This window comes from Neodiprion virginianus, chromosome 5, assembly GCF_021901495.1.
Source record: "Neodiprion virginianus isolate iyNeoVirg1 chromosome 5, iyNeoVirg1.1, whole genome shotgun sequence".
Taxonomy (NCBI): Eukaryota; Metazoa; Arthropoda; class Insecta; order Hymenoptera; family Diprionidae; genus Neodiprion; species Neodiprion virginianus.
The window spans coordinates 4695220-4704971 of record NC_060881.1 but is presented as its reverse complement, the minus strand read 5'-3'; the positions used below and the strand labels follow the sequence as shown (position 1 = coordinate 4704971).

At 35.3% G+C, this 9752-nt stretch overlaps 1 long non-coding RNA gene across 1 annotated transcript in view; it reads right to left on the bottom strand.

Annotated features, from left to right (window-relative positions):
- Positions 1–8888: 8888 nt before the first annotated feature.
- Positions 8889–9752, bottom strand: part of LOC124304824 (uncharacterized) — a 40403-nt gene continuing 39539 nt past the window's right edge. The window contains exon 4 of the long non-coding RNA XR_006908279.1: positions 8889–8945. This is a non-coding gene — a long non-coding RNA (uncharacterized LOC124304824). The remainder of the gene's footprint in view (positions 8946–9752) is intronic.

Genomic DNA, 9752 nt, shown 5'->3' with positions numbered 1-9752 from the left:
AAGGACCGAGTTTGATTTGATTTTTTTTTTTCCGTTTTCTGTAAGCGTATGAAAGAAAAATACTTGAGCGTGTCGTTTTTGAACAATATAACGTACATGCGAGATTCGAAAGTAATTTCATAACAATAACCGTACTTTCGTCGAGCTTTTTCGTTGGCTTTTAAAATTTCTACACGATTTGAGCATTGCAGGCTATATAATATATCTATAATATGTATTATATATCGATATATGTACTGTATACAATATATACGAGAAAATCATATACATAATTTGTCGAGATAGCAAAGCTAGATGCAAACCGAGATTAAAACGTGGCGTTATCAAAATTACAGAATCTTGACGCTATCATACAAATGTAATAGGATATATATATATATGATAGTAATATACTACGTTACGTCGGAGATTCATCGTCGAACTCATACACATATAATATAGTATTCATACATGCACGGCACGTTTTTTCATATATCATATATTTATACGTTTTCTCTTTTATTTATTTCATTTTATTTCTCTTTTATAATTTGTATATTTATTTCGTATCAGTCTTATTTTATTAAGCCTATAATTATTCCAAGCCGAAAACTTTATACAATTATATCTGTAACACGTTTATAATACTCCGTATGTTCAATGCACCGTTAATTCTGTTTCATCCGTTATCTACTTTCGGACGCTGTGACTTTCGGTAATACTTTCGCGAAATTTACGAATGCAGAAACATTAAAGAGTGAAATTTAATTTCAACAACTAGCGCGTGAAGATCAAGACAAAAGGTTAAAAAAAAAAAAAAAATTACCGGTATCGCAGCTTTTTCGTATATTTTGTAACATCAAATTTTGTAATTTTCTTTCTTACTTTTAATGCAAAAAAGAAAAACATTTATTCAAAAGTCAGAGCAGATCGCGACAACGAATGAGAAAAATTGTCCACAAGGTGCTGGTCGAGTAGATCGATGTATTTTTCATTTCAATATATAATTTATATCGATTAATTGGTAATTTAGGCCTTTTCAGAAATATCTTGCTCTAAATATACGTATAATCGTGACGCGTCTTATAAATATTCAGCTAAAAATAATTATACACGTTCTTTGTATACGTTTATTTGTTAATTTATTCATTTCGTTTTTGTGTTTTCTTTTCTTTTTTTTTTCTACAATTTTACTTTCGTTTTTTCCTTTTTATAGTGTTTTATTTAACTTTTAATAGTTTTCGATTAGATTAGTTGGTTTTTAATATTAAAAAATACGACAGACTTATGCACGTGAGAAACTGCGCGATTCCTATTAAATTACGACGTAATTTACACACCTAACCGATATCAGCGATAAGTAACGTAAATCGAGACGTGCCGGGGTTTAAAATTACGGACTATTATTTGATACCTTGCGTATGAGAATATTATTCGAAGCTTGAAACGCGGCTTTTAAGTTTACATTCGATTGAAAATATATCTTGCGGAAACTAATTCCGTAATCATTTTCTTTCGCATCAGACACGTCTACATAATATATAAAGTATAATTGTTATTCAATCTAACGATTATCGCGACAAATGCGTAATAATTTCAGGACGAAAATTTAAATGTGCTAATATCAAAGAAGCGTAATTTTAACTATATAATTTCAGAATAAATTTATCATAAAAATTAACAAAGAGCCCAACGATCCAAGGAACAATAAATTCCGGCTCATGTTAAGAAGGAAAAAAAAAAAAATTAGAACCAAGAAATGCTAGATTAGAAAATATTTTTCATCGAAAATCGAAATTTGCCATAACCTTGACCTTTGCATTTGTGTAACCATCACGCGAATTCAATTCCCTCCACAAACACACCGTGTGACGTAAAGCTCTGATCAACCTAAACGAACATATTTTTCTTTTTCTACTTTTTTTTTCAAATCGTCTAAATCCTTCCATTTGTTCGCTTGCAACTAGGCATAGATTTTCATAAATATGTGCATTCTATGTATAAGTTATCCTATCACTTACATATCGTTAAAAAAAAACTTCTCGTCGGAAGTTTTTTTTTTTTTTTTCAATACGAGTAGGTCACGTTAATCAGCAATAATAATAATCATTCGTCATCGTCATGTATGTATCTCCGATAAACAAATTGACATTCGTTTACCATACACTGTAAAGCCACTCTGAAAAGTCAATTCATATACCTTTAACAATAATTGTTCATTTTTAAACACTCCCATCTCGTATGATTCTTTTTTTTTTCTTTTTTTTTTACTCATTTGTTGATTTCGTCTCCTCTTTCGTTAAGGCTTAAGACATTCGCTAGAAAGTTATCAATCTATCTATCTATATATATGTACGTAAATAACAGAGCTCGTATGTATTTTACAAGCGCATTAGTCTACAGAGTCCGACAAGTTTGACAAATTAAGCTCATCTCACGACGTATAGACGCGATAAAATTCTACATCCACCAACTATATGTGTGTAATTGTAGTTTGGATATACGTAATATTAAATATACTCGTGAGTATTGTTTACTCGGAATTCATGCCCGCGTTTGCATTTATTTACACACATATTCAATACCGATAGTCGGGTGACACGTGTATATTATACGTTTACATAAAGGTGTGGAATTATGGTGAGAACAATTTATCCGAGAATCGGTGGTAATCGGTTACATTATGTCGGAGGATACAAAAATCTTGAGAAATATTATCGAATTCGGGGAGTTAGAAATTTTCACGGCGAAGCAAAGGATTGAAATTATTTCGATGCCTGATTATCGATAATTTTATTGCGTGTACAAAGAATAATTATATTCGATTCCCGATTAATAATTATGCGGATAACATTTCGTTCGGAAAAATTTCCCATCGTCACCACAACCTCTGCGTTATGTGAAACATTTATGGATTCTTGACACCCTCGCTATTATATATGTATACAATATGTAGATTGTCTAGTCTACGACGTTTTTTTAGAATTTTCGCACGTGGCTCGTTTATTGGTCCACCTTTGGTTATAGATGTTATTATTATCAATTTTGTATTATTTAGGTTCCAAGTGCCCGACAAATATATTACACACGTATTATGTTACATCGTATTATTCATGCATTATAATTATTATTCATTACACGTACCGCGGTTTACGCGTTATGTAATATATTCATTGAATCATATGCAGACACACATTTTCGATTAGTTCGTTATCTATTTAAATTACATTTAGTTACTTTACGCTGTTATGTACCTAGCTGGTACGTATATCACCAGGCTACAGGAGCAGGTCTATGATTAGCTTATATCGATCCTTACTCGTAATGCATATTACGAGTGCCTTGAAGCGAGGATTTTACGTCAAGCCTGCAGATCCGTCAAACGGATTATTATAGCGTCAATATTTTCCTGTTGTAGTTTCTATTCTCGTTTGAAAAATTATCCAAATTATTTGAAAATATCGCGGAATTTTTAATTTTTTTCCTTGGTTCTTCATAAAACAAGATCCCCCGGAATCGCAATTACATATTCTCATTCGGTTGAACTAGATTTTCTGATATTCTACATCTACGCGATGGAAAAATGTTAATATCTGTTTTGATCAACCGCAAAGATGACAAAAAAAAATAAATAAAATGAAATAAAAAACGTTTCCGCCTATGTATCAATAATTATACAACAATCCGTTACAATCTATGCAGTATACACTAATTTTTGGTACACAAAATCTTACACCCGACTTACTTACGATTACAACAATCAATATATAATATATTAAATCCTATTTATATTTTTTTCGTACAATAATTAAGTTAATTTCTAAACCTATTTACTGGTCATTCGATTGTAGCCAGGAATAATTTTCATGCGCACTGCCAACTTCCGAGCTCTTTCACCAAACGATTGTTACATAACACATATTTCACGCCCCTCAATTGCCATTTCATTTATTTTTATTTTTCCGAATTGATTTTTATTTTGTTTTTTTTTTTTTTATTTTCTCCATCATTCCTCAATGTTGTTTTCGTTTACGTTAATTTCACCTGTACGATTTAATTCATAATTAATCTTTCAACCGAAGTACGAATCGAATCGTTAAAAATATTTTGCAATACAATTTTTGCTGTATAATATATATATATATATATATATATATTATAAGTATGTTGAAAAATTGTCAGCTATGCATCTTGTGATAATTTAAAATTTATATCAAGCGCGATTAGTCAAGAATTGCTAATTAGAATATAATAATATGTAAAAAACGTGGTCTGACAATAAATGTGAGAATAAAAAGTTATTGTGTATGTACAAATTACGTGTATACGATATAACGTATAATATACATAATAACTAGTTATTGTTGCGTCGAAGAAGAATAAAGTGCAGCGTGTAATTCGTATCGTAAGTCTCTCTACGTAATATCTGTATATACGTAATCATTATTTAAATTTCAATGTATAAATAATGCCAAATTGCGATAAGCTCAGGCGATTCGCGGAAAACTTTCGTTCGCATATGTTACAACATCGATCGGTAATTCGCGTTTTTAAAGCCATAATTATCGTTGTATACGTTTTCTTGGGTCACGCTGTTTTTTCTTTTTTTTTTTTTTTTTTTAATTTTTACTTTTTTTTTTTAATTGCCGTTCGTTGTGTTGTTACATAACGGTTTTTCGAATCACAATAAATGCATGCGCAGATGCGGAACTGCAATAATTATTGTTTATATCGTTTGCCGAATGAAATAATTTAAACTTTCGTTACTTAAGTTATTCAATCTCAATAATAGAATACGTTGAGTGATTCGAGAAAATTGTGTCATTGAACGCGCATGCTGTCAGAATCGGTAAAAAAAAAAACAACGTTCAACTTTGAAGGCGGACCGATATTGAGTATAACGAAATGTGGAAACAATCGACAATTCCAACGGAAACGTTATCGGAGAATTTTCACCCAACTCCGTTACAGGCTTGACATATATTCTGCGAACGTATTAAACGTGGACCTGTCCAATGCCCGGATTAAGTCCGGAGGGTGAAAATGTGAGGTTCAAAGGTCGGGAATCGGCCAGGGAGAAAGAAGAAGGACGTGGAATAACGTTAAAAGAGAAAAAGGACAGAGATGTAGAGTTGTTTAAACAATTTGCGGAGATAAAATTCGACCAACGGTGTATAGGCATGTAAAACAAAAAAAAAAAAAACAGAAACGAAAAGAAAAAATGTCGGCAAAATTACGCAGATTACGTAGATTGGTAGTGAGAAACAAAAAAATTATTTAACAAAAAAAAAAAAAAAAACCGAACGCTTGTTCAGTAAATTCGCAGGAATGTATCGTTGTCGTTAACGTCAAGCAAGGGCTGCTGATTGATCGTGGCTGCTTGCTGATTGAGGTGGTTAAAATTTTGAAGAATGGCGTGCAGGGGGCGGGGTGCTCGTTGTTATCGTCTGGAGGCCCGGAAGTCGGCACTTGGCTATGCGAGGGTGACGACCCCTTCCGGTTCAGGTGACCAGCAATTGTCCGAGAGCCAGCAGCCGATTACGACCGTGACGAACCCGATCAGCAGTGCTAAGACGATGTAGACTTCGGCATTTCCTAATGAGTCTGTTCACAAAAAATTCACAAATATTTCTTACCCTTCACTCTCGCCGTTCATTGCATACACGGAGAAAACAAAAGAAAAAAAATACAAAAAAAAAACGTGCCGCATGCGAAGACGAATACCTACGTAAAAACATTCATTCGAAGCAAATCAGAAAACGAAAAATATCTTCAAAGCCCATTCTACCGGGAGTTTTCCGTGAAACTCATCACTTAACGCCGGCAGATAGGCAACCGTAGCTACATTTGCATCAGTTTGTTACACAAATTGCCTATCCACCGGCGTCAAGTGATTAGTTTCACAGAAAACAATTCCGGTATGTGCAAATTCAAAACAGCCACCGATCAACTGGGATAAAAAATTGAAATGATCACATTATCTGACTTAGACAGGGAAGCCTTAAGTTATGTAGACGGCATAAAGTTTGCAGAAATTTTACAGGGTGTAGTATAATATAACGAAAATGTTTTTTTTCAATTAGACGTAAATGTGCAGGATTCTATCGCGAGGATTGATGATCTTAATTGTAACTAAGATGAAATTTTCACGGCTCGGTAATTGCCAGGTTAATTTGGAATCGACGATGAATGGATTACACATCGGGAGGTGTGAGTCAGCAGCGTTTAGCTACTTCAATTAGTATCGATTTATCGGTTACCCGATTAGCGCAAGTGCATTATGGTGCAGTGCAGAAATCGATGCGGTTTAGTTTGATTGACTCGGTAGCGAGTAAATTTGAGACTGAACGGAATCTCATGACCCATTCTTTTCGGATGTTCGATAAAAGAAACTGTAGCAACTCGAGAACGCCGAATATACAGAGTTAATTCCTAACGACTGCATGATCAGTCGTTTGCTAAAATATAATGCGCATGCGCTCCGGTGCGAGAACAATTGTTTGTCAGGGTGACCAACTGTCTCTAACCTCAAAAATTTTCATGGTTGTTAATTGATATGTATAGTTGAATTAATTCTAAGTTCAAGTTCCGCATTTAAATCAGTATTACTTTTTTTTATGAATACCTGTTGATGCTGATATATTTGCGCAACAATCTTTGAAAAACTGATATCTAATTTGAATATCGCAATTAACGCTATTCAAGCCCAGTTTAGTCTGACCCTAGATTTTCACTAACCTCGCACTTTCTAAATCTAACCAGCTAACAATGAGTCGTTGCATTTATCGCTTTATTAAACAATTGATATTGAGTATTATAAATCGTATTGCTAGACCATTCCTTCTAGGGATTTATAATTAAACTTCTTCTATTTATAATTATGGTGAGCGAACTTCTCTATACTGAACTAGCTCTATCAAACCGTCGTATAAGCTGATCTAATTCCCTGCCCTCGCCTATCTTATCTTTAAAGATTTTTAAAGTAAAAAAATTCGTGACGATATCCACAGAAACCGTACAGTCGAATGATATTGGAAATCTCTTCACCGCCATCAAGTCGTCGAGTAAATTCCAAGATATCAGCGATTCTTCGTCACTTGAATTCCAAACAGTGGCATTTGTTCGTGGAGTCACGTCACTTTTGTGCTTTAGAACTGCCAGGTCGATTCATACGCGACGAAAACGGAGAATTCCGCATTCCAAGGAGCGTCAACTCTCGTCCTGTGATGTTATACTGAACGGTTTCGCAATCTCTGCAGTCCTGAATATCGAATTATCACTCCACTACTCGGTAGCTGAGTAGGTAGTGGGAAGTTTCAGCCGCGATCAGTTAATGGATCCCGAATAACTGCCGTATATAATCCCACAGGAACAGAGCCTGAGGAATATCGGATTCATTGCAGGAAATTGACGCTCCGTTACAGAAGCGAATTTCAAGCCGAAAGAGTTATCTTCGAGCTTCAGCTACTTGCGAAGGCAGATTATCCAAGACTGAAAAAACACTCGATGGCAATATTAATGAAATTGAATGAAAATAATATCTCTAGTGCGCATTCGTTCTGCAATAAGGCAATCTCTTAAACGGAATAAGCGTAAACGTGCAACAAATAAAACTGTAAATAGATTATACGATATTTTGATCTGAAAAATATTTAACAACGATTCGCTAACAATACTTTCTCAGAATTCCGCAGTGAATTGACACTTCGTATTTGTATAACGTGGCTTTACTTCGAAAAGCAATGTCTGTTTTTTTGGATTTATCGATTGTAGAAATTTGTAATTACAATAATTTTCATGAAAACTTCACACAATTACTGCGTTTGGCAAGCCTGTATCAAGTTTTCAAAGACGATTGAATTTCGGATCAAAAGGAAATTCATAAATACGATAAGAGTAAAATAAAGCAACAATATAGCTTAGCATTCCAAAAGCTACAATAGTCGCTAATAATTATATAATTCAATTATTTGGTTAACAAACAAACCTTATTCGTACAGTTAAAATGTGTAGAAAAAAAGGTAATCTCAGAGAAACAAATTGGTTCAAATCAGAGTGTCGTACTAGTAAATAAATCATTCGTGCAACAACGTGCAAGCTTATACTAATTGGGAATTTTCGTTACAGGATTGTCAACGAACTTTTACTTTCGAGATTGCCCGATATTAGACAGATATTGAAGACCAAAACTTCATATCGTTCGCTAAAATTCAGAACCATTTATACGCAACATGCGGTGTACGATATATTGTACGAAAATTAAAATCCGTAGATAGCTGTACAATAAATTGGGAATGAAAATAGAGTGGCGCCGTGACATCTGGTGGCGAAAAAATGCATTACTCAAACTGCCGTATTTAATTTTAAAAGACTTTTTAAATCGAATTTTTTTTAATACTTCGTTTCCGTATGAAAAAACGAAAGCCTCACAGCTTGCACCAAATAGTCTGTACCTCCGTATTCGAATAATTGCAGCCTGAAACAATTTGTCGATAATCCTGCGATCCTCGCCGCCATATTGCCCAGTCACGCCCCCACGTCAGTTATCAGTTATTAATATTTTGCTCAAATTAGTCGTACACATGATTAAAACGCGGATATTTGATAAACTGTAACTTTCAAAATTTTCAGGAAAAAAATCGCTTGACTCGGTAAAATTTTTTGGGCCCGTAACAACCCTGTAACGGAAATTTGGAGGACATTTAGCTACGCTTCCGGTTTACCTAGAGGACCTTTGGGCTCTCTCGAAGCCCAGAGACCCTTGAAGAGCGTCGGGTCGCCGCGGCGCCAGTCCCTCCAGCCCCGGCCCCGGCGGATGGGCCCCGGCGAACCGGCCGCCCCTCCGCCGCTCCCGGGTCCCCCGGGACTTCCGGGACCCCCGGGGCCAGGAGTGCTCGGTGAACCGGCCTGCGGCTGCCCGTGGGCACCTGCGGCTCCGCCGACCTGGGGCAATGGCAGTCCCACCACTGCACCGAGTCCAAAATCGTCCCGAAGGCAGCGGCCGATTTAAAAAATAGTATTTTAAAAATTCGAGCCGGTTACAGCAGCTGATCACCGTTCGTTAAGCGGAGCTCCACGCTTGGAAATCGGTAAAAACATGTTCGGTTTTCATCTTGTTTAAAATTCAATCCGAAGAATTCTAAACGAGATGTGATTTGTAACTTTTTTTACTATAATTCCTGAAATATTGCTTTTATTCTAGAGGATAAATTTATCTTTTTCAACATCTTTTTTTTTCTTTTAGATCCAGATCTAAATATTGGCCAACGTTTTTATTGTATGAAAGCATTTTCAACGATCGTTCGTTTCGTATTCTTTATAAAATTTCTTTCTTTTTTTTCACGCTGCCGTCGTTTGAAACGAAACGTGGAACTTCCCTTTAATTGGGGTATTACGAGAATAGGAAAATTGAATTTTGCGGGGAAAATTAACGTTTGAACTTGCAACCAACTGTCGAGTTGCACGTGCGGCAGACTGAACTTGCTCCAGAGATTAGGAAGTACCGCGTAACAATACGCTCTTTAGTGATGCAAACTTTGTCGAAAAGCTAGTTCTGTTAATCCGCAAACTTATCGTTGATCCGATTGTGATAGTCCCGAAGGGCAAGAACATTTCACGGCACACGCAATCCCACAGTCAAATGTAAATTCAAACATTCATTTGATGTGTGAAGTCTGATTAAAATAATTGTAAACGACGCAATATTTTAAACGGGGTTGAAAAATCGGCGATTCTGGAAATCATTCCAGTACATTGATCGTCATAGCAAATTA